The 25,209-nt window shown below is 52.3% G+C and overlaps 1 pseudogene across 1 annotated transcript; it reads right to left on the bottom strand.

Moving 5' to 3' along the window:
* Nucleotides 1–296: 296 nt before the first annotated feature.
* LOC311513964 (hydroperoxide isomerase ALOXE3 pseudogene) lies at nt 297–2,544 on the bottom strand (annotated as a pseudogene). The gene is made up of 3 exons (XR_014714656.1): nt 2,494–2,544; nt 1,788–1,958; nt 297–499 (listed from the first exon to the last, which is right to left on the bottom strand). The product of XR_014714656.1 is annotated as a hydroperoxide isomerase ALOXE3 pseudogene (transcript).
* Nucleotides 2,545–25,209: the final 22,665 nt, after the last annotated feature.

The following is a 25,209-nucleotide window of genomic DNA, read 5'->3' as shown; positions in this document are numbered from 1 at the left end:
GAGCTGGGGAGAGAACCCAGGAGTCCTGGTTCCCAGCTCCCCTGTTCTAACCACCAGCCCCCTCAGCCTGCCCAGAGCCGGGGAGAGAACCCTGGAGTCCTGGCTGCCAGCCCCCCTGCTCTAACCACCCTCACCCTGCCCAGAGCCGGGGAGAGAATCCAGGAGTCCTGGCTGCCAGCCCCCCGCGTAGTACCCCACGAGAGAGAATCAGCCATTCAGAGTGGAACCAGGCTGTGGTTTATTGCTCCCGGGACAGGATCGCAGGGACACCGGTGCCAGCGGCCACATGGGGCCCGTCCCTGGGGCTCTCCGGCCGGGCTCAGATGGACGTGCTGTTCTCGATTTGGTGGGGATCCAGGTAGCGGTAGGGGATGGGCAGGGACCTGTTCCTCTCTTGGATCTCCTGGGAGATCTGGGCCAGGCGCCCCTGGAAGGCTGCAATCAGCTGCTTGGGCTCCTCCGCTGTGAAGTGCTCGTCGGGGTACGTGCCCAGGAATCTCTGCAAGGGAACGGGAGAGCGGTGAGGGACAGCCCGGAAGGGACCCCTCGCCCGGTGCCGAGACACGGCCACCTCTGGGGCGGGGCTGCTGGTGACCCAGGGACCCCTCGCCCGGCGCTGAGATGCGGCCACCTCTGGGGCGGGGCGGCCGGTGACCCAGGGACCCCTCGCCCGGCGCTGAGATGCGGCCACCTCTGGGGCGGGGCGGCCGGTGACCCAGGGGCCCCTCGCCCGGTGCCGAGACACGGCCACCTCTGGGGCGGGGCTCCCGGTGACCCAGGGACCCCTCGCCCAGCGCTGAGATGCGGCCACCTCTGGGGCGGGTCGGCTGGTGACCCAGGGACCCCTCGCCCGGCGCTGAGACGTGGCCACCTCTGGGGCGGGGCGGCCGGTGACCCAGGGACCCCTCGCCCGGCGCTGAGATGCGGCCACCTCTGGGGCGGGGCGGCCAGTGACACAAGGATCCCTCAGGCCCTGGGCCGAGAGCACAGGGCAGGTGTTTACCAGCTGTGTAGCAACACTGGGAAGAGTTCAGGCCAGGGAGGAAAGGAGAATCCTGCGGCTGGTTGAAACAACATGGTGGAATTTATGGGCATTTGAATGAAATCCCCCAAATTGCAGCTGGGCCAGGACACCTGGCTTCATGCCCCGGCTCATGTGAAAAGTCAGCGGGTCCTTTTTTCTTACCACAAGGGGGCAAAGAACTCCGCTGAACGGCTCATTAAAAGACACCCCCAGCTGCAGCCGAGAGCCCTCTAGCACCGCCCTGGGGTCAGTCCTGCCTGCCAGGGGAGAGCGCCCCCTGCTGAGCCCCCACACCCCGCTCCCTGCCCCACAGCGCCCCCTAGCACTGCCCTGGAGCCAGCCCTGCCTGCCAGGGGAGAGCGCCCCCTACTGAGGCCCTGCCCCACAGCGCCCCCTAGCACCGCCCTGGGGCCAGCCCTGCCAGCCAGGGGAGAGCGCCCCCTGCTGAACCCCGCCCCTCTCCCTGCCCCACAGAGCCCCCTGGCACCGCCCTGGGGCCAGCCCTGCCAGCCAGGGGAGAGCGCCCCCTGCTGAACCCCCACACCCTGCTCCCTGCCCCACAGCGCCCCCTAGCGCCGCCCTGGGGCCAGCCTTGCCTGCCGGGGGAGAGCGCCCCCTGCTGAGCCCCCCACCCCGCTCCCTGCCCCACAGCGCCCCCTGGCACCGCCCTGGGGCCAGCCCTGCCAGCCAGGGGAGAGTGCCCCCTGCTGAACCCCCGCCTCTCTCCCTGCCCCACAGTGCCCCCTATCTCCCGTGTCCTCACCGAGTCCCCCGGCTCACAGCAGAGGATCCAGAGGATGTAGATAGCGAGGCTGGTGCTGTTGACCTCCGGGATGGTGTCCAGGTAGCTCTCCAGTGAGGTGGTGCCCTTGGCCTGGGGCGGGGGGTTCCTCATGGTGGCCGGGAAGTTGGGCATCCAAGCGCCAAGGTCATACTGCAGCCCAGAGAGACCCCCGCAGTCAGAGCAGCCGGGGACCCCCAGCCCAGCCAGGAACCTCCCCAAGCCCAGCCAGGGATCCCCTCCTCACCCCGCCCAGGGGGCACCAAGAGACCAGGGCACCCGGGGCTTGGTCACAGTCTCACCCATGGGCAACGGGTAGGAAAGTCAAGGCGGGGGTCGGGGGTGCTGAGCGTGGTGGTGGGGGAGGGTCCCGAGGTGTCCGGGGTCTCATTGGGGTTGGGTGCTGGTTGGGGGATTGGCTGCTAGAGCAGGGTCCTGGGGATTGAGGTGTCAGTGGGGTGCGGTGCAGGGTGGGGATGTTGGTGGCGGGATCCCAGAGCCCCATGTGGGGTGAGGGGATGTTGGTGGCAGGACCCGAGGGCCCTTTGGGGGGCAGGGTGGGGGTGTCCGTAGCCAGACCCCAGGGCCCTGTGTGGGGGGCAGGGTGGGGGTGTCGGTGGCTGGACCCCAGGGCCCTGTGGGGGGGCAGGAAATGGGGCTCCGAGCGCCCCGGCTGGCCTCTCCCTACCTGCCCGTTATTGAGGGCAGCGTGCCGGGCCGAGCAGCAGTAGATCCACATGGTCAGGTACTTGATGAATCATAGAATATCAGGGTTGGAAGGGACCTCAGGAGGTCATCTAGTCCAACCCCCTGCTCAAAGCAGGACCAATCCCCAATTAAATCATCCCAGCCAGGGCTTTGTCAAGCCTCACCTTAAAAACTTCTAAGGAAGGAGAACCATCCTCTCTGGAACCACCTCTCAGGTAGTTGAAGGCAGCTATCAAATCCCCCCTCATTCTTCTCTTCCGCAGACTAAACAATCCCAGTTCCCTCAGCCTCTCCTCATAAGTCATGTGTTCCAGTCCCCTAATCATTTTTGTTGCCCTTCGCTGGACTCTTTCCAATTTTTCCACATCCTTCTTGTAGTGTGGGGCCCAAAACTGGACACAGTACGCCAGATGAGGCCTCACCAATGTCAAATAGAGGGGGACGATCACGTCCCTCGATCTGCTGGCAATGCCCCTACTTATGCCCCTACAATGCCTCAGCCTCACCTCAGTCCCCGGAAAAATCAAGGTGGGTAGAAAGTTGGCTAGATTGTCGGGCTCAACGGGTAGGGATCAATGGCTCCATGTCTAGTTGGCAGCCGGTATCAAGTGGAGTGCCCCAGGGGTCGGTCCTGGAGCCGGTTTTGTTCAATATCTTCATAAATGATCTAGAGGATGGTTTGGATTGCACCCTCAGCAAATTTGCGGATGATACTAAACTGGGAGGAGTGATAGATACGCTGGAGGGCAGGGATAGGATACAGAGGGACCTAGACAAATTAGAGGATTGGGCCAAAAGAAATCTGATGAGGTTCAATAAGGATAAGTGCAGGGTCCTGCACTTAGGACGGAAGAACCCAATGCACAGCTACAGACTAGGGACCGAATGGCTAGGCAGCAGGTCTGCAGAAAAGGACCTAGGGGTGACAGTGGACGAGAAGCTGGATATGAGTCAGCAGTGTGCCCTTGTTGCCAAGAAGGCCAATGGCATTTTGGGATGTATAAATAGGGGCATAGCGAGCAGATCGAGGGACGTGATCGTCCCTCTCTATTCGACATTGGTGAGGCCTCATCTGGAGTACTGTGTCCAGTTTTGGGCCCCACACTACAAGAAGGATGTGGATAAATTGGAAAGAGTCCAGCGAAGGGCAACAAAATGATTAGGGGTCTGGAACACATGACTTATGAGGAGAGGCTGAGGGAACTGGGATTGTTTAGTCTGCAGAAGAGAAGAATGAGGGGGGATTTGATAGCTGCTTTCAACTACCTGAGAGGTGATTCCAAAGAGGATGGCTCTAGACTATTGTCAGTGGTGGAAGAGGACAGGACAAGGAGTAATGGTCTCAAGTTGCAGTGGGGGAGGTTTAGGTTGGATATTAGGAAAAACTTCTTCACTAGGAGGGTGGTGAAACACTGGAATGCGTTACCTAGGGAGGTGGTAGAATCTCCTTCCTTAGAAGTTTTTAAGGTGAGGCTTGACAAAGCCCTGGCTGGGATGATTTAATTGGGGATTGGTCCTGCTTCGAGCAGGGGGTTGGACTAGATGACCTCCTGAGGTCCCTTCCAACTCTGATATTCTATGATTCTATGATTCTATGGGTGGATGGGGTTGGATAGAGGGGCATGTACGGGGATGGATAGACTAAGGGGTGTGTATGGAGATGGATAGACAGAGGGGAGTGTACGGGGATGGATAGACTGAGGGGTCATGTATGGAGATGGATAGAGGGGTGTACGGGGATGGATAGACAGAGGGGCATGTGTGGGGATGGATAGAGGGGTGTACAGGGATGAATAGACAGAGGGGTGGGTATGGGGATGGATTCACAGAGGGGCATGTATGGGGATGGATAGAGGGGTGTATGGGGATGGATAGACTGAGGGGCATGTGTGGGGATGGATAGAGGGGTGTACAGGGATGGATAGACTGAGGGGCGTGTATGGAGATGGATAGAGGGGTGTACGGGGATGGATAGACTGAGGGGTGTGTATGGGGTTGGATACACAGAGGGACGTGTATGGAGATGGATAGGGGGTGTACGGGGATGGATAGACTGAGGGGTCGTGTACGGGGATAGCTAGCTCGCTATGATCCCAAGCGGCACCAGGTCGGCCCCCAGGCCCTGCCCCCAGCCCGCAGCCCCCTACCTTTGCCCTCCCGCAGCTCCAGGGTGCGGTAGCCCTCGATCCACTGGTAGCAGGGGAAGCGGTAGCACTGGCCGTGGGGGGAGACGACCTCCACGAAGCTGCAGTACCAGTTGTCGCTGGGGTAGAAGGAGTAGGGCTCCTTGTGTAGCCGCACCAGGATGATGTCCCCCAGCCAGCGCCGGCAGCACAGCTTGAACTCCTCCACCTGCAGCGGGGGGCAGGGAGGGGGGCCAGAGTGTGAAGGTGTGGGTCAGGGATTAATCCAGCAACTCAGGGGTTAACTGGCAGCATCTGTCTCCACCCCCCCCCCCCACCCAAAATAAAACACTTGCTGGCCTCCTGTGCCCCCATTGTGTGGAAGTCTCCAAGAAAACACAGATCAGCCCGGTCACTGTTGCAATTAGTGTTCTACTTGGCACCTGCCTTTCATTCGCCCGGAGGTAGAGGCCAAGGTTTACCGGTTTGGCTACAGCTTGAGGTACCTCAGCGGAGCCGAGCAGTGTCTAGGAGACGGGCGCAATCCCTTTCAAGCCTTGGTGAGCCCTCTGTTGGTTCCCTCCATGTTTCAGAAGCTGCCACAAATGGGTCAAAGCAGCCATGTGCGTCGGCCTCAGTTAAGGGAGGGGCCAAAGTCCTGCCCCCCTGCCCATCCAAGCCTGCTGCCGTGGGCTCGGCCCGACCCATCCATGCTTTGCGGGTCAATGAGAGGCGCAGCACACTCCCCAGGGCCCCAGTATTGAACCCCGAGCCTGCCAGGTCCTCGGGCGCCCTCCTGAGCCGCTGCCCCTCCTTGAACCTGCAGCCCTGGGGCAGCCGCGGGCTAGGCCCCCCTATGGGCTGGGCTTGCCACACTCTCCGTGGGTACCCGGACTATATAAAGACCCCAAGGGCCAGAGGAAACTGGCTGAGCGACAGACCCATGCCTTTTGCCTCACCCGGCCCTGCCCTACTGCCTCACCTGATCTCCTCCCCCCTCAATCCACTGACCTGGCCCCATGCACCGGATCTTCCGGCCCCTATCCGACCCCTTGAGTCTTGCTCTAGACCGGCCCCCCTTAGCCCGCCCCATCCCCCAGACATTATGGTCCCCACCAACCATTCCCCTGTGATCTCCAACCCCTGGCGCTGGTGACTCACAAAAGCACCAGGCCTGCCATCTCAAAGGGGCAGCAGCTCGGGGCTGGCAGGGCACTTACCACCGCTGCGGTGAAATCACAAAACAAAGTGATTGGGCAACAAAATGGCAATTGAAATTTAATGTGGATAAATGTAAAGTAATGCAGATTGGGAAAAATAACCCCAACTGTACATACAATATGATGGGGGCTAATTTAGCTACAACTAATCAGGAGAAAGATCTTGGAGTCATCATGGACAGTTCTCTGAAGACGTCCACGCAGTGTGCAGCGGCAGTCAAAAAAGCAAACGGGATGTTAGGAATCATTAAAAAAGGGATAGAGAATAAGACGGAGAATATCTTCTTGCCCTTATATAAATCTGTGGAACTCCTTGCCTGAGGAGGTGGTGAAGGCTAGGACTATAACAGGGTTTAAAAGAGAACTGGATAAATTCATGGAGGTTAAGTCCACTAATGGCTGTTAGCCAGGATGGGTAAGGAATGGTGTCCCTAGCCTCTGTTGGTCAGAGGGTGGAGATGGATGGCAGGAGAGAGATCACTTGATGATTACCTGTTAGGTTCACTGCCTCTGGGGCACCTGGCATTGGCCCCTGTCGGTAGACAGGATACTGGGCTGGATAGACCTTTGGTCTGACCCAGTATGGCTGTTCTTATGTTCTTAATCTAGTGCTAGCGAAAAGGAGACTGAATTAGTTGTCCGAGTAGACGCAGATCGTGAGTCAGGGGGTTGGCCTCTAGGCCCTACCGTGAAACAACCAAAGCCAGTTTGGCAGCTTCTCTTCTGTCTCTTTACACTGACTCCACAAAGGAATACAGGAACTGCTGCACTTGGATGGGACCAATGGGCCCATCTAGCCCGGTATCCCGTCGCCCACCCACGGAGAAACATTTTGCAATAACCTTCCCACAAGTGACACATCTCCCTCGCTCAAGGCACTTGGGAGCTGGCTGGGGACCAGGAACCGCAGGGCAGACAACCCTTGTTTATTGCAGCAGGTGGAAGCCTGGATGATATTACAATGATTTATAGAATGATTTAATCTCTCTGCTCAACCCTGCTTCGCCCTTCCAGTTAGTAGCTGTGAATGCTACTGTGAATGTAACCTTTAATCCAATTAAAGTTTTTGCTGCTTTTGTTTAATGTCCCGTTATTTATTTATCAATTATTATTAATATAAGAAGAGGTCACATTTTCCATTTTCACATTTTTTCTGCCCTGCAAAGGGTAGAAATGGAGTTTAAAAAAAAACAAACCCCAAAAAAACCCGAACCAAGATTCTCAGATTCACATGACTCCAGGTGCTTGGGCCTTTACCCCAAAAATCACATGATGCGCAAAAAAGTTAGGCAAGTTAGCAGGGCGGTAGAAATGCCAGTGCTGTTAACTATTTCAGTGCCATCCGCAAGTGTTCCCCCACCATCAGTGTATAGCCTTGCTTAGGCCTGAGATAGTCACATCCCAAATTCTTTTTGATACTCTTAAATCTTATACTAATATGTGTAAACAAAAGACAAAGACTAGGGGCAAGCTCGGCAGGTATATTTGGGCCTGCTAAAGAGAGGGGGAGGAATAGGGAAGGGGGACACAGGCCGGGCTTTGCAGCATCAGAGCTAGGAAGAGGGACACGGGGGACCAGACACTGCCGGCGTCTAGAGCGATGGCCATGCTTGCTTGGAACTGACCCCAATAAACATCACATTGCCTGCACTACGGCCTCCTGGCTGCCTGCTTTCTGTCTGCATGGCAAGAACCAGGGGAGAGGGTGAAGGCACATCTACACGCTCCCATCGGGACTACGGTGCACGAATGGATCTGTGGAACTCATTGCTGTTTGCAATCGGACCAGCGCACGCTCCCTGGTTCCATATCAAGTGCTCAAGCCACTGTGGACCATACCCCCTTTGTCTGTGACTATCCAGTGGACTTATAATACGGACAACAGCACACAAAACCTGCACTGCCAACTAGACAGATTTAAAATATACACTCCAGAAGGGTGTTAAAAGACCTCGACCCTGTCCGAGGAGGAGAAGCAGTTCGGGTGGTGACCCGGATGTTGAACCATGTTACAACGATCAGGGCTCCCGATGTTACTGTGGATTATTGTGGCTATTGGCCTATTGTTAAGTATGCTAATTTTGCGGTGGTTAAGCGGGGCACAGACCCACAAGGTACAAGGGCTAATTGCCATGGAAGAGGCCCTCCACCACAATGTGACAGATAACTCGGAGACCCCACCTTCTCGGGAACACCATTATGGGGTGTCTGGCACACTCACTGGAATATGGATGTCCGTCCGAGGGAAGGGGACTGCCGTGACACCCCCGGAAGGCGGGTGAGGAAGAAGTAGTGGGCACTGCCGGAGGGCAGCGTCCTAAAGAGGACACCGCCAAATGGGGGAGCAAAGCGGGTCCGAAACAGGGGAGTAGAGCAAACAACGCACAAGACTCCACCTGCAGAGGGCGCCCCGGAGCTGGACTGAGCTCATTCCCGGGGCAGCCAGCAGGAGGCGCCCTTACACGCTCCTACGGGGTACAAAAGCGGTGGGACAAAGACCCCCAGACCTACGCGCCTCCAAAACGGAACATGACCATAAGGGGTGGGACCCGGGGCGTGCACGGCTGTTATATTTGGGGCTGCTGAGGAGGGGGGAAATGGGGACACAGGCCAGGCTCTGCAGTATCAGAGCTGGGAACAGAACCCTAAGACATAGACACTGCCAGCGTGTAGAGTGATGGATGTTTGCTTGGCACTAACCCCAATAAACATCAGATTGCCTGCACTTTGGACTTCTGGTCTTCTGCTTTCTGTCCGCATGGCAAGAACCAGGGGAGGGGGTGAAGGGAAAGCCCCCTAACGCGCACCATCCCTTAGCGTCCCTCCCAAACCATCATGAGTTTGGTTTACAAATCATGAGATTTTTTTAAAAAGCGGTAACCGGTGCGCTTTGTATTCTTGAGGCATTTCTACATCTGGTCTATTTTTGGTACTTATCTGGCACCCACCACTGCTGTACGGAGGCACCTTGAATCTTTAATGCATTTACCCTCACTTTGTGAAATAGTACAGTGCTGTTATCCCCATTACACAAGTGGGGAAACTGAGTCACAGAAAGGCTTTCCCACAGTGAACTGTGGTAGCATAGGGAATAGAACCAGGATCTGTCATAGCCCTGGCAACTACTCTAATCTCTGGACCATCCTCCCCACGGGGTATAGAATGGATTTTTCAGTTCTAGCAATGCAACAAAATTGTGGGGGGTGGAAATTCAGTTCTGGTCAAACCGGAAAAAAGTCAAGAGACATCATTTCAGGTGGAACAAAATATTTCATTCGACCTGAAACAAAATGTTTTGTTTTTGATCTCCAGCATTAATTTTTTAAATGTTTTAAACAAAAGGATAGATAAAAGGAAATGCTCCTTGCCTAGAAAAATTGAACGTTTTCATTCTGAAAATGAGAAGACCAAAAGATTCTGCTTTTTTTATTTTGGCGCTCAAACAGTTCGCTGGAATCAGTGCACATTTGTGAAAGGTTGTGCCAAATAGCCATTTTTCACCACAAAAAAAAATTACAGTTGAAAATTTGCACCCCTTTCTCCTCTCTAGGATCAGCAGTAATATTCTCACAATAAAAGCTGCCAGTCTCCTGTCATAATCACATGACTCCAGGCACTAGAGATTTAAGAAAAAAACCCACCAACTATTAGGAGGTTTTTTAAGCTGCACTTAGTCCAGGTTTTCTATGCAACCACAAGGACTAGAAACTTCAATATTTTTTCAAATGAATGCAGAGTAGCCCAGCATAACCCCATGACTCCAGAAGCTGGGGTTTGATGATCAAACAGCCCCAAGTCACGAGCCTTGGTAACTGTGACGTTATGCGTGTAATATAGTATCTCATTGAAAGGGGACAGGGCCAGAAAGAGTTAATTAACTCTCAGACTGACCTGACCCATGGCCGAACTTTAAAGCCTGGTTAGGAAGAGATGTAAATAAATAGAGCTTTGCAATGCAGCCGGCATTGTTAGAGATAGAAGGGGAGATGTTCGCTTAGGTCTTGTAATGTCAGCAAACAAGTCTTGTCTATTGCTAAGCTTTGGTTCAAAGATCAAAAAAGGAATATTAACATTTAGGAAGACACTTGAGTGAAATAGGATTATTGTCCATATGTCTCTTTGAAGATTGTGGTAACCTGTATCTGAACTGTTTAATGGATAAATTACCCTGTGCTAATTGCCATGATGTTTGGGAGAAGGAAAGTTAATGGGTAGTGATCAATGGCTCCATGTCTAGTTGGCAGCCGGTATCTAGCGGAGTGCCCCAAGGGTCGGTCCTGGGGCCGGTTTTGTTCAATATCTTCATAAATGATCTGGAGGATGGTGTGGATTGCACTCTCAGCAAATTTGCGGATGATACTAAACTGGGAGGAGTGGTAGATACGCTGGAGGATAGGGATAGGATACAGAGGGACCTAGACAAATTGGAGGATTGGGCCAAAAGAAATCGGATGAGGTTCAACAAGGACAAATGCAGAGTCCTGCATTTAGGACAGAAGAATCCCAGGCACCGCTACAGACTAGGGACCGAATGGCTCGGCAGCAGTTCTGCAGAGAAGGACCTAGGGGTGACAGTGGAAGAGAAGCTGGATATGAGTCAACAGTGTGCCCTTGTTGCCAAGAAGGCCAATGGCATTTTGGGATGTATAAGTAGGGGCATTGCCAGGAGATCAAGGGACATGATCGTCCCCCTCTATTCGACACCGGTGAGGCCTCATCTGGAGTACTGTGTCCAGTTTTCGGCCCCACACTACAAGAAGGATGTGGACAAATTGGAGAGAGTCCAGCGAAGGGCAACAAAAACTATTAGGGGGCTGGAACGCATGACTTATGAGGAGAGGCTGAGGGAACTGGGATTGTTTAGTCTGCAGAAGAGAAGAATGAGGGGGGATTTGATAGCTGCTTTCAACTACCTGAAAGGGGGTTCCAAAGAGGATGGATCTAAACTGTTCTCAATGGTAGCAGATGACAGAACGAGGAGCAATGGTCTCAAGTTGCAGTGGGGGAGGTTTAGATTGGATATTAGGAAAAACTTTTTCACTAAGAGGGTGGTGAAACACTGGAATGCGTTACCTAGGGAGGTGGTGGAATCTCCTTCCTTAGAGGTTTTTAAGGTCAGGCTTGACAAAGCCCTGGCTGGGATGATTTAATTGGGGATCGGTCCTGCTTTGAGCAGGGGGTTGGACTAGATACCTCCTGAGGTCCCTTCCAACCCTGATATTCTATGATTCTTTAACCCAATTGTTTTCTCAGGCCAAAAGGCTGCAGGAAATGTCTAAAAACCTTGGGACACGATCCTTCTTCATCTCAGATCTGCTTTGGGCTTTGTGGCAAATGGCCAGCACTACTTTGATGGGTCTCACGCTGTCTCTTCTTGGGGAGGGTCCAGGGCACCGTTTCTCGCCCCTGAACTGGGGTATTAACTGCCCCACTAGTGTCCTAGAGGAGGGGAGTGGAGACGGAGGGACCCGGGCTCGCCCTGTACTCCGGGTCCCACCCAGGGGCCCTAGGGATAGCGGTAAACCTCTTGAACTAGCGGTTCCTTCCCCTGGACTACTTCCCTCTCCTGCCCTTCAACTTGTGGGGCTTCCTGCCCTCCCTCTGCACAAACCAGGTGTCCCTTTACCTGGGGTCTTGGTCTTCTTAGCCCACCGCAGCACTTCTCCAAACTCTCCTCTGCTTCCCTCCAAACTGCTCTCTGCTCCCACGCCGATCCACTCTGCTTTAACTCCTCCAAACTGCTCTCTGCTCCCACACCTAGCCGCTCTGCTTCAACTCGTCCAAACTGCTCTCTGCTCCCACGCCTAGCCGCTCTGCTTTAACTCCTCCAAACTGCTCTATGCTCCCACGCCGATCCGCTCTGCTTTAACTCGTCCAAACTGCTCTCTGCTCCCACGCCGATCCACTCCGCTTCAACTCCTCCAAACTGCTCTCTGCTCCCACGCCGATCCGCTCTGCTTTAACTCCTCCAAACTGCTCTCTGCTCCCACGCCGATCCGCTCTGCTTTAACTCGTCCAAACTGCTCTCTGCTCCCACGCCGATCCACTCCGCTTCAACTCCTCCAAACTGCTCTCTGCTCCCACGCCGATCCGCTCTGCTTTAACTCCTCCAAACTGCTCTCTGCTCCCACGCCGATCCGCTCTGCTTTAACTCCTCCAAACTGCTCTATGCTCCCACGCCGATCCGCTCTGCTTTAACTCGTCCAAACTGCTCTCTGCTCCCACGCCGATCCGCTCTGCTTCAACTCCTCCAAACTGCTCTCTGCTCCCACGCCGATCCGCTCTGCTTCAACTCCTCCAAACTGCTCTCTGCTCCCACGCCGATCCGCTCTGCTTTAACTCCTCCAAACTGCTCTATGCTCCCACGCCGATCCACTCCGCTTCAACTCCTCCAAACAGCTCTCTGCTCCCAAGCCGATCCACTCTGCTTCAACTCCTCCAAACTGCTCTCTGCTCCCACGCCGATCCACTCGGCTTCAACTCCTCCAGATTACTCTCTGCTCCACTGCTGATCCACTCTGCTTCAAGTCCTCCAAACTGCTCTCTGCTCCCACGCCGATCCACTCGGCTTCAACTCCTCCAGATTACTCTCTGCTCCACTGCTGATCCACTCTGCTTTAACTCCTCCAAACTGCTCTTTGCTCCCACGCCGATCCACTCCGCTTCAACTCCTCCAAATTGCTCTCTGCTCCCAGGCCGATCTGCTCTGCTTCAACTCCTCCAAATTGCTCTCTGCTCCCACGCCGATCCACTCTGCTTCAACTCCTCCAAACTGCTCTCTGCTCCCACGCCGATCCACTCTGCTTCAACTACTCCAAACTGCTCTCTGCTCCAGCACCGATCCGCTCCGCTTCAACTCCTCCAAATTGCTCTCTGCTCCCAGGCCGATCTGCTCTGCTTCAACTCCTCCAAATTGCTCTCTGCTCCAGCGCCAATCCGCTGTGCTTCAACTCCTCCAAACTGCTCTCTGCTCCCACGCCGACCCGCTCTGCTTCAACTCCTCCAAAGTGCTCTCTGCTCCCAGGCCGATCCGCTCCGCTTCAACTCCTCCAAACTGCTCTCTGTTCCCATGCCGACCCACTCCGCTTCAACTCCTCCAAACTGCTCTCTGCTCCCGCGCCGATCCACTCTGCTTCAACTCCTCCAAACTGCTCTCTGCTCCAGCACCAATCCGCTCTGCTTCAACTCCTCCAAACTGCTCTCTGCTCCCACGCCGATCCGCTCCGCTTCAAATCCTCCAAACTGCTCTCTGCTCCCACGCCGACCCACTCCGCTTCAACTCCTCCAAAGTGCTCTCTGCTCCCAGGCCGATCTGCTCCGCTTCAACTCCTCCAAACTGCTCTCTGCTCCAGCACCAATCCACTCTACTTCAACTCCTTCCCTTGTCTGATTGAAGTAGGGGGGTTTTATCAGGTGACTGGCTTCAGGTGTTCTAATTGGCTTCAGGTGATTTAATTAATCTATAGCAAACTTTCTTCCTTCTACAGGGAATAAGGCTCCCTTCTAACACTCTCCTGCTGCCCTCTGGCCATGCTGTGTCACAGTTTAAAGAGAGGAAAACCTTAAGCCATAAGAATTGAGATCCCCAGTCACTGACTGGAGTCACCCTGAGCATGGACATTGGACTATAACCTCTGGACTATTTCTAAAAGAACCTTTGGCAACTACAATGCAATCATATCTGATGAGGTTCAATAAGGATAAGTGCAGGGTCCTGCACTTAGGACGGAAGAACCCAATGCACAGCTACAGACTAGGGGCCGAATGGCTCGGCAGCAGTTCTGCGGAAAAGGACCTAGGGGTGACAGTGGACGAGAAGCTGGATATGAGTCAGCAGTGTGCCCTTGTTGCCAAAAAGGCCAATGGCATTTTGGGATGTATAAGTAGGGGCATAGCCAGCAGATCGAGGGACGTGATCGTTCCCCTCTATTCGACATTGGTGAGGCCTCATCTGGAGTACTGTGTCCAGTTTTGGGCCCCACACTACAAGAAGGATGTGGATAAATTGGAAAGAGTCCAGCGAAGGGCAACAAAAATGATTAGGGGACTGGAACACATGACTTATGAGGAGAGGCTGAGGGAGCTGGGATTGTTTAGCCTGCAGAAGAGAAGAATGAGGGGGGATTTGATAGCTGCTTTCAACTACCTGAAAGGGGGTTCCAAAGAGGATGGCTCTAGACTGTTCTCAGTGGTAGCAGATGACAGAACGAGGAGTAATGGTCTCAAGTTGCAGTGGGGGAGGTTTAGGTTGGATATTAGGAAAAACTTTTTCACTAGGAGGGTGGTGAAACACTGGAATGCGTTACCTAGGGAGGTGGTAGAATCTCCTTCCTTAGAGGTTTTTAAGGTCAGGCTTGACAAAGCCCTGGCTGGGATGATTTAACTGGGAATTGGTCCTGCTTCGAGCAGGGGGTTGGACTAGATGACCTTCTGGGGTCCCTTCCAACCCTGATATTCTATGATTCTATGATTCTACAAACTCATCTCTGCTCTGTGTCTGAACCTCTAGACATTGAACTCAAGTTTGTCTGTACATTGATCTTTTAACCAACTCTCTCTATCTCTCTCTTTTCTTTTTTAATAAATGTTAGTTTAGTTAACAAGAATTGACTCTAAGCATGTATTTTGGGTAAAGTTACCATTTGACCTGGCTCTGGGCCTTGGTCCTTTGGTGTCAGGAGAACCTTTTCTTCTATATGATGAGAGAAGATTTTCAGAATTTATCATCCTATGTTTGACGTGTGTGTCTGGATGGAGGCCGGAGCCTGGGTACTTTAAGGGAACTGTGTTGTTTGGACTTCTCAGTAACCCGGGAGGTGCTACAGAAGCTGTTTTGGGCTGGCTGGGTAAATCTAAGTATTAAAATATCCACCAGCTTCTGGGGTTTGTCTGCCCCGTTTTGTTTGCAGTTTACCCTAATTAAGTGACCTCAGCTGGCTCCCACGGGCAGCATCGTCTCAGCAACCCCTGCACTTTCTACTGGGAGGTTCTATCCACTGAGCCTGGCCCCATTCTACTAGTACTCACCGCCCCAGGGTTGAAGTCCTTCCCGCAGTTGTCGAGGGGCTTCTTGTCACTCTCCTCGTGGGTCCCCACCAGGGTGATGGAGATGGAACTGAACGTCCCGGCTAGCAGGAAGTTCCCGGTGGTGACGCGGACTTTGTAGTTGCCCATCGTAGTTGGTGAGGCAGGGAGGAGCGTATCTGGCAGGATCCCTTGTCTGGCTGTCTATCCTTGCCGGAGAGCTGGTGCTATTTCCCAGCCCTGCCCCGCTGCTGGATTTTATATTGCCCTCATTAAGCAGCCAGTGATGTGAGCTGCGAGTTCTTCCATGGATCAGTCACCCCCAGCATCAGGGGTTGGACACAGGCAAAGGGTGGCGAGGCTAACTTGGCTAATTTTCGTTTCCAATATATGATTAAGGAGGCCTCCGCCCCCTGCCCACACACGGTGACAAAACAAAGCAGTGACAGCCCAGGGACTCTCAGGGGTCCCCTAAAGTGGAGAAATCCCACTGCACAATTTTGGGGGGCACATTATGGGTTCTTCTTGCTGCTTCACAAAATTCAGCGGGTGATCAAGGGGCTTCTTATAGCAGAGTTGGTAGTAGGGAATGATTTTCAGGCAGTCGACCTGTAGTGAATAGAGAGATACCAGCAGAAGGCCCTGGAGTAGGAAGAAGGAAGAACTCTAAAAAGATATATTGGAATTGGAAAAGGTTCAGAAAAGAGCAACAAAAATGATTCGGGGAAGGGAACAACTTCTATATGAGAAGAGATTAATAAGATTGGGACTTTCAGCTTGGAAAAGAGATAACTACAGGGGGATATGATAGAAATCTATAAAATCATGACTGGCGTGGAGAAAGTAAATAAGGAAGTGTTGTTTACTCCTTCTCATAACACAAGAACTATGGGTCACCCAATGAAATCAATAGGCAGCAGGTTTAAAACAAACAAAAGGAAGTGTTTCTTCACACAACACACAGTCAACCTGGGGAACTCCTTGCCAGAGGATGTTGTGAAGGCAAAAACTGTAACAGGGTTCAAAAAAGAACTAGATACGTTTATGGAGGACAGGTCCATCAATGGCTATTAGCCAGGATGGGCAGGGATGGTGTCCCTAATCTCTGTTTGCCAGAAGCTGGGAATAGGTGACAGGATATGGATCATTTGATGATTCCCTGTTCTGTTAATTCCCTCTGGGACACCTGGCATTGGCCACTCTTGGAAGACAGGACACTGGGCTAGATGGACCTTTGGTCTGATCCAGTATGGTCGTTCTTATGTGTATTACAGAGAGAATGGGTTGAAATTTTCCAATCAAAGCGTTTTTCATCCAAAAAAAAAAAGGCCGTGTTCAGGACACTGACCCATTCCGTGAATTTTTGTCGGTTTTGTTCAATTGTTCTGGTTGGACTGAAAAAAGGAGGAAAGAACTCAGAAAAGGCAAATATCGTTCAGGGGTGTATTCACAGCAGTGTTATACGCAAGACATGGGAAGTCATTGTCCTAATTATGCCTGGGGCCAATTGTGGGTGCGGCATTTTCAGAAAGAGGTGGGCAAATTGGACCACGTCCAGAGGAGAGCAGCGAAAAGGATCAGCAGGTTAGAAAAGCCAATCTACGAGGAAAGGTTACAAAAAACGGGCATGTTTAGTCTTGGGAAAAGCCGACTGGGGGGGGATCCAATACCAGTCTTCAAATATGATCAGAGCTGTTATAAAGATCCGTTGTCCCCCGTGTCCATGGAAGACAGGACAAGAAGTAAGGGGCTTAATCTGCAGCGAGGGAGACTTAGGGTAGATATTCGGAAAAACTTTCTAACTTTCTGGAATAGGTAGTTGGTCCTGCTTTGAGCAGGGGGTTGTATTAGATACCTCCTGAGATCCCTTCCAACCCTGATCTGCTATGATTCTAGGTGTCCAAGAAAGGTGGTGGAATCCGCATCACTGGAGGGTTTTAAGAAGAGGTTGGACAAATACTGGTCAGGGATGGTCTAGGTTTACTTGGTCCTGCCAATCTGACATTTCTATGATTTTGATGCCTGCTTTTTTATGTCAAACGTTGTGGGTTCAAATCCCACACGTGGCTGTGAAAGGGGCAGCGAAGATGGCTATTTCTTCCCATGAAATCCCATGGCCTGCGATAGGAGGGCAGACTAGACTATCACAGAGGTCCCTTTGGGCCTGGGAAATCTCTGAATGCCCCCCTCGTTTTTACAAATGCATGGGGAAGCTAAATCTCTGTCTCATAGCATTGTAGGGTGGTAGCCTGACAGTCATCTGACCTGCTTTCTGTTCCCAGCTCTGGCCTGCAGGCTGATCTCAGCTGACTCCCTTCTGTGGTTGCATGACTCAGTTTCCCCATCTATAAAATGAGGTTAAGGATACTGGGCTCCATTGCGATCTCCTTGTGAAACCTGCCAGGGATTATTCTGAAAGCCCCACGATGCCAGGGGCCACCTGGAAAGGAAAGCGAATCCCAGCCCACCCCAAGGAGTTTACAATGTGTGAGATGGGGGCGGGCGAGCAGCGAGATCCGATTCAGCTGAGTGGGTCTGCCAGGTGCCAAGAATCTACTCCAGCCCTTGGTAAATTGTCCCCGTGGTTAACTGCTCTCACCACTAGTTCCAGTCTCAGTTTGTCTAGTTTCTGGATCGTGTTATATTTTGTCTGCTGGACTGAGGAGCCCATGATCCAGTATTTGTTCCCTGTGTTGCTATCTGCTGACTGGGATCAAGACACACCTTAACCTCCCCTTTGTTAAGCTAAATCGATCGAGTTCTTTCAGTGTCACTCCAAAGCCGATTTTCTAACCCTTTCATCATTCGCGTGGCTCTTCTCTGAATTCCCCTGCACTCTTATTTGCATCCATGCCTCCCTCGCAGCCTTCTACCCAGCTCCCCAGATCCGCTTCCTGCCTGACACACTGTCCGGTGGCTACGCAGGAAGTGCTTGCCCAAATCGTGTTGCAAAAGGTCCCAGCCTCCTCAGAATGCTCGTTAACTTGTGATTTATAGCCGGGATGAATGTTGCGACCAGATCAAAGGGCATACCCATCTGCTTCACTCTGATGACATGTCAAGGAGTCCGCCGAAGTGGAGGGTCTTTTTGTTGCCAGGATATGACTCATGGGCTTGCACGAAGGCGTGGTTAAAGCTGGTTTCAGTACTTTGGAAAGTGACATATGATGAGGAAAAAATTCGACTAGCGTGCTGAGGCTACGTCAGCTTTTGGATTTCAATTATTTCCTGCAGCAGGGAGTTCCACAAATGAGTTATCTGTCACCGGAAATGTATTTCCTTTTATATTGGACATCAGTTCGTTGCACTATTGATATCGTTCCCATAGTGCCTAGAGGTCCCAGGTGAGACCATGGCCCCCGGGTGCTGCACAGACCCCAAGCCAGATCAGGGCCCCTCCCCCATTGTGCCATGCCACCTTGGTCTTGTGTTATGGAAAAGGGGTAAATAGCAACATACTGGCCCTAATCACATCTCTAACCCTAAGCAACTACTCCAAGTATTAAAATTAACCCTTACCCATAACTGTAACCCTATACCCCATCCCTAACCCTAAACTAACCCCTACCCATAACTGTAACTCTATACCCCATCCCTAACCCTAAAACTAACCCCTACCCATAACTGTAACTCTATACCCCATCCCTAACCCTAAAACTAACCCCTACCCATAACTGTAACGCTATACCCCATCTCTAATCCACCAAAAGTGATTTGAGGGCTGCAGAAATTGCCTGACAGGGAGAATGGTTTAGCTTACAACAGAGAGGATCATTGTGTTGTATAACAGGAAGAAAATCCCGGGAACTAAAGGGCTTTTAAGCCTCGTGGGAAAAGTCAGAACAAGAACCAATGGCTGGTGCTTAAACCAAGCAAATTCCAATTGGAAATATGGCACTTTAGAGATCAGCTAAATTCCTGGAGGATAGGTCTGTCCATGGCCATTAGCCAAGATTTTCTGGGATGCAACCCCATCATGCTCTGGGGTTTGCTAGCCAGACGCTGGGACTGGACGACAGGGGATGGATCACTCACTAATTGCCCGGCCCTGTTCATTCCCTCTGGGGCACCTGTCTGTGATATTCTATACCTTGGGGGAGCGTATTGTAACCCCCATATGACTCATTTTCATATAATCGTGATCTTACATATAAAGCATGCCTTGTAAGGTATGCAGAGAAAGGTTACAGAGTGGCCAGCTGCAGGTCCGTTTTCTAGGCAGAGGGGCCACGGGGCTCCGTGCGCTGCCCCTGACCTGAGCACTGGCTCCGCACTGGAGAGGGGACAGTGCCACCAGGCGAGAGCCACGGGGAGCCGCTTGTGTACCTCCGCCTAGGAGCCGGACCTGCTACTGGCCACTTCTGGTGCATCGTGGTCCGCGGAGCCAGGACAGGCAGGCAGCCTGCCTTAGCACCCCCATTGCGCCACAGACCGGGAGCCACCCGAGGTACCTCTGCACCCCAAACCCCTACCCCAGCCCTGAGCCCCCTCAAACCCAGAACCCCTTCCTGCACCCCAGACCCCTCATCCCCGGCTGTACCCCAGAGCCTGCACCACCAGTCCAGAGCCCTGACCCCCTCCTGCACCCCAACCCCCTGCCCCAGCCCTGAGCTGCCCCAAACCCTGAACCCCTCATTCCCGGCCACATCCCGCAGCCCCGCACCTCAACCCTCTGCCCTAGCCCTGAGCCCCTCCCACACCTCAATCCCCTCAGCCCCAGCTCTGCTGAGTCGTGGATATCAACAATTTTCTTCAACTGGGTCCCCAGAAAAAAAGTTTGAAAACCACTGCTCTAGGAGATCGAGTACAAGTTCTGGGCCCTGTACAGAAATAACTCCCTGGCCCATGTCATGCCACAGTTCAGTCTGGAAGATCCTGGTGGTCACTCATGAATCATCTTGAAAGGTGACCTGCCAAAGGAAAGACCAGCAGGAATTTGTTTCCTGGGCCACATGCCAGGTAATGACAGGAGAGGACACTGCATTGGTATAAGTACATCAGCTCTTTATTAAGAGAGCTATTTCTAGAGACGCTCCTCGGGCAGCGCCATTCCAGCCACAGGCACACAGACCGACTTCCAGATGCCTCCTCCAAATGCTTCCCTCCTGCAGCCTGTGCCCCTCCCTCCGAGTTCCACGCAGGTGGCTGCAGGGTTTGTGCCCTTTTAAGAGACCTGAAAAAATTTCCAAAAGCGATTTATTTCCTGCCTGTCAAATGGGAAGTGTGGCTCAGTGGATGCAGCACTGGGGAGTAGGGGGTTGATTCCCGGCTTTGCTGCTCGCCTCTAAAAAAATTCTTGGTCCCAATCCACTTCCATAGCTTCTCCAAGGAGAGCACTGTGACGTTATTGACATAAACTGTGACCATATAGATTATTGTTGCAACCACTGTTACATATTTGCAGCAAATCTTGTACAAAGGTTGTCGTGTGAGGCGTCTATGAAAAGGTTATGATTTGCTGATTATGGTTATGCTGTCTGTTTGTGTGTACCATTTTTGTAGTTGAAGTTATGAATATTGGCTATGGACTTGTATCTCAATGTGTTTTGATTCTAAGTAGCCTCAGCTAAGCATTTGGTCAGCTTCTTCAGAAGGGACTATTCTCAGTAAGTGCCCAGTCAAGAAACACTTAACAGCCAATGGACTTTGGGAGATGCCAATCCACATCTGAGCTTTCCTGGGAACGTTCAAACTAACATGTACACAATGGCGTCGGCCTGTAAAGAACTGAGTCATGCATGGACATGTGACTTGCCCAGGTGACTCCAAACTCCATCTTGCTGTGATCTTGCACAGGAGAACCAAGTTTCAGAGTAGCAGCCGTGTTAGTCTGTATTTGCAAAAAGAAAAGGAGGACTTGTGGCACCTTAGAGACTAATAAATTTATTTGAGCATAAACTTTCATGAGCTACAGCTCACTTGATCAGATACACCAAGGGGTTTCCTACAAGAGAGAGAATATAAAAGTCCCTGGAAGCTCCTCCATCTTGTCTTCAATCCTGCTTCTTGCCTCTAGAGGAACTTTGCTACAAACGGAAGCTCTGAACAAAGGACTGAATGACCCATCCCTGCTGTGGATGTTCTCCAGAGACTTGATTTGAACCTGCAGTTTAATCCATCACTGCTACAAGCCTGAACCAAGATGGTTTTGTGGAAATATCAAGGATATAAAATCTGCTTTCCCCTGGTGCTTGGGTTTTCAAACTGGGGGGTGCTTGTCCCTGGGTCGGCAGGGGGCGTGCAACCAGCACCTTTTCCATGGAGCAGGGGCTGGCAGAGATGCTGTGACTCCAGGGCCAGGAGCAGTAACATCAGGCGGTATGTGCTGGAGAAGACCCTGGGGGTGGGGATGGGCGTGGGAGCCCCTTGCTCTGTATCAGTGTCCCATCCTCTTCCTTATTTAGCACTCCCCAAATTTTGGATGTCCTTTGCACACCGTATCGGGGCTGGTTTTATGCTTCCTTCCAGCTCATGGATTAAAACCATTAAGTAGCATAAGACTAAGGGTATGTCTACAGTACGAAATTATTTCGAAATTATTCTATTCGAATTTTCGGAAGCTATTTTATACATTCGGTCTTCTGTGAATTCACTAAAGAGCGTGAATTCGGCAGATTGCATCCACAGGACCAAGGCTAACACCGAATGTCGGAGCGGTGCACTGTGGGTAGCAATCCCACAGTTCCCGCAGTCCCCGCCGCCCATTGGAATTCTGGGTTAAGTTCCCAATGCCTGATGGAGCAAAAACATTGTTGCGGGTGTTTCTGGGTGCGTGTCATCAGGAAGCTCTGGCGGACAATCGTTTTGCGCCTTTTTTGGTATGCAGACGCCATACTGCTCTCAGCAGACGGTGCACCGCTTCTCTCCTGCTACTATGAATCCACCTCTCATTTTCTCTCCTCTTCCTATGTAATCTCTACTATCTGCTCTTTCTCTTCCTCATCGAACGCTTCCACCGCCAACTCTGCTCTCCTGCTATTGCCACACTTCCGAGCTTCAAGGGGGGAGGGATAGCTCAGTGGTTTGAGCATTGGCCTGCTAAACTCAGGGCTAAACCCAGGGTTGTGAGTTCAATCCTTGAGGGGGCCATTTAGGGATTGGGGCAAAAATTGGGGATTGGTCTTGCTTTGAGCAGGGGGTTGGACTAGATGACCTCCTGAGGTCCCTTCCGACCCTGATATTCTATGATTCTCCGCATTGTCTGTCCTGGGTTCCCACCTCCGTGAATGCCACAGAAGACAACCATTTCCCGCCTTTTTTCGGCTACCGTGAACCGAACAGCACCTCTTCCTCTGCCACTCTGCTCTCCTCCGTTTCGCGCCCTTTTTCCAGGATTAGCCATGCAGGTGCCATAGCCATGGAGCCCGCTCAGATCTCTGCTGCAGTTTTGACCATTGTAAATACCTCGCGCATTATCCAGCAGTATGTACAGTCCCCGCAAAACCAGGCGAGGAAGCAACGACAGCACGATTACTATACTGATGAGGACATGGATACAGACGGCACGGCATATGGCGATTGGGAGAGCATGGTGGTGTTGGCCCAGGTTCATGCCGCGGAACGCCGATTCTGGGCCCGGGAAACAAGCACAGACTGCTGGGGCCTCATCGCGTTGCAGGTGTGGGATGATTCCCAGTGGCTGAGAAACTTTCGTATGCGTAGGGCCACTTTCATGGAACTTTGTGACTTGCTGTCCCCTGCCCTGAAGCGCAAAGACACCAAAATGAGAGCTGCCCTCACAGTTGAGAAGCGAGTGGCCATAGCCCTGTGGAAGCTTGCAAGGCCCAACAGCTACTGGTCAGTCGGGAATCAGTTTGGAGCAGGCAAATCTACTGTGGGGGCTGCTGTGCTGCAAATAGCCAATGCAATCTTTGACCAGCTGCTATCAAGGGTAGTGACTTTGGGAAATGTGCCGACCATTGTGGATGGCTTTAATGCACTGGGGTTCCCTGACGGTGGCGGGGCGATAGATGGAACCCATATCCCTATCTTGGTCCTGGAACACCAGAGCGGCCAGTACGTGAACCGCAAGGGGTACTTTTCCATGGTGCTGCAAGCACTGGTGGATCACAAGGGACGTTTCACTGACATCAGTATGGGATGGCTGGGAAAGGTGTATGACGCTCGCATCTTCAGGAACTCTGGTCTGTTTGAACAGCTGCAGGAAGGAACTTACTTCCCAGACCAGAATATTACCATTGGGGATGTTGAAATGCCTATAGTTATCCTTGGGGACCCAGCCTACCCCTTAATGCCATGGCTCATGAAGCGGTACACAGGCACCCTAGACAGTAATAAGGAGCAGTTCAACTATAGGCTGAGCAAGTGCAGAATGGTGGTAGAATGTGTGTTTGGATGTTTGAAAGTGCGCTGGTGCTGTTTACTGACTCGGTTAGACCTCAGCACAACCAATATTCCAATTGTAATTGCTGCTTGTTGTGTGCTCCACAATATCTGTGAGAGTAAGGGGGAGACATTTATGGCGGGGTGGGACGTTGAGACAACTTGCCTGGTGGCCAGTTTCGCACAGCCAGACAACAGGGCAATTAGAAGAGCGCATCAGAGAAGCTTTGAAAGCCAGTTTCATGACTGGCCAGGGTACAGTGTGAGAGTTGTGTTTGTTTCTCTTAAAGTTACCAGCCCCCTATATATATATTGTAACCCTTCTGCCCGTCAGAGTTGGCAGCAACAAGGGCCGGGTTCAATATCTAGGGGATCCATTCCAATAGCACAATTCAAACCAGCTCGAGTCCCCACCCAGTGACCTGGGACAAATATATACCACCCCCGCTGGACGCCTCCAAGAGGCAGTACTTCCCCTCTCACAAGCACATAGTCTGAGTGTAGCAAAAAGCCTTTTAACAACAGAGAGAAACAATGTGGCATTATGTTGGGGAAACACCACCAACAGGATTCATAACACAACCCATGAGCAAAAAAACCACCCCAAGCAAATTGGGGCATGCCCTTTCCCTTTGGTTCTTGAGTCCAGCAAACCCAAATCACCCAAAGTCCCAAAAGTCCAATGACCCAAAAGTCTCTGTCCCTAGTCAGGGCAGCCCCAGAGTTCGAAAGTTTATCTGCAGAGCTTTACCTCCCAACCTGGGTGGAGATGGGGGCGGAGGTAAGAGGCACCTTACATGATCTGAAGCTGACCGCCCCACAGCTCCATAGGCCTTCGCTCCGCTCCAGCAGCCGCCCCATGAACTGCTTCGCTCGGCTCCGTGGGCCACACACAGCTCCCGCCATCCAGCCAATCCACAAACTGCTCCGCGTCCCACCAGCTGCTCCCGCTGTCCTATGAACTGCTCCACCAGCCTGTCCACAAGGCACTCCAGCTGTCCCACAAACTGCTCCACAATATATCTTCAGGCTCCCCCGCTACTTAACACAACACTCAGTGATTTCAGCTCTTAGGTGAATTCAGCTTCTAGTAGGGGAGCCTCAGTGCTGGTACACTATTAGCCCAAAGTGAGCTCAGCAGCCTGTAACTAGACTTCTAATGAAATCAAAATTAGCTCTGATATTCCACAGTGGAGAGAAGAGGAAGTGCAATTAGCATATAAGGCCCTCACCAAGGGGCCCATGCCACTAAGTATTAATACTTGTCCCCAACCCCTCTCCATTCACAGAGTTTTGGAACCCATGACCCTTGCCTAGCGAGTGCTACTTAGTTGATGGTGAGTCCCTCCATCATAACAAAAGGCCAAGTACAGTTCCAAGCACAGTTCCCATAATCAGGGTAATAACAATTTATTCTTCCTGCCCCAATAACAGAGACACTGGGGATCCCACAGCAGCCAAAGTGACCATTTGGGCAGCTATGGCCTCATTCTAGGCAGGGTGGGTGTGCCTATGCAAATGAGATCGGCCCCTGAAGTTCTTTTCCACAACTTGCCACACCTCACCACCAGATGTCAGGGTGGAGCTCATCCTGACACTGCTTACAATATGAAAGGAAATAAATTCACAGTTGTTTAAAAACCATTCTTTATTACTTGTTGCACAAAACACTGAGAGAAATCAGAAGCCAGATGGGTGGGCGGGGGGGTATTGGGTTAGGGGGGTGGAGGAGGAGGGAAGGACAAGTCCAGAAACCAAATCAAAATTTAGGATATGTCAGCTTTCTGCTGTTTGTGCAATCCTCTGGGGTTGACTGTGTGGGTCCCCGTAGCCTCCCCGCCCATGTTCTTGGGCGTCTGGGTGAGGAGGCTATGGAACTTGGGGAGGAGGGAGGGCGGTTATTCAGGGGCTGCAGCGGCAGCCTGTGGTCTTGCTGTCTTTCCCACATTAGATCCACCATACAGCGGAGCATATCAGTTTGCTCCC

This window comes from Lepidochelys olivacea (genome assembly GCF_965140295.1).
Source record: "Lepidochelys olivacea isolate rLepOli2 genome assembly, chromosome: 28".
NCBI lineage: Eukaryota > Metazoa > Chordata > Testudines > Cheloniidae > Lepidochelys > Lepidochelys olivacea.
Note: the sequence above shows the minus strand (reverse complement) of the source record. Positions and strands in the feature narration are given on the sequence as shown.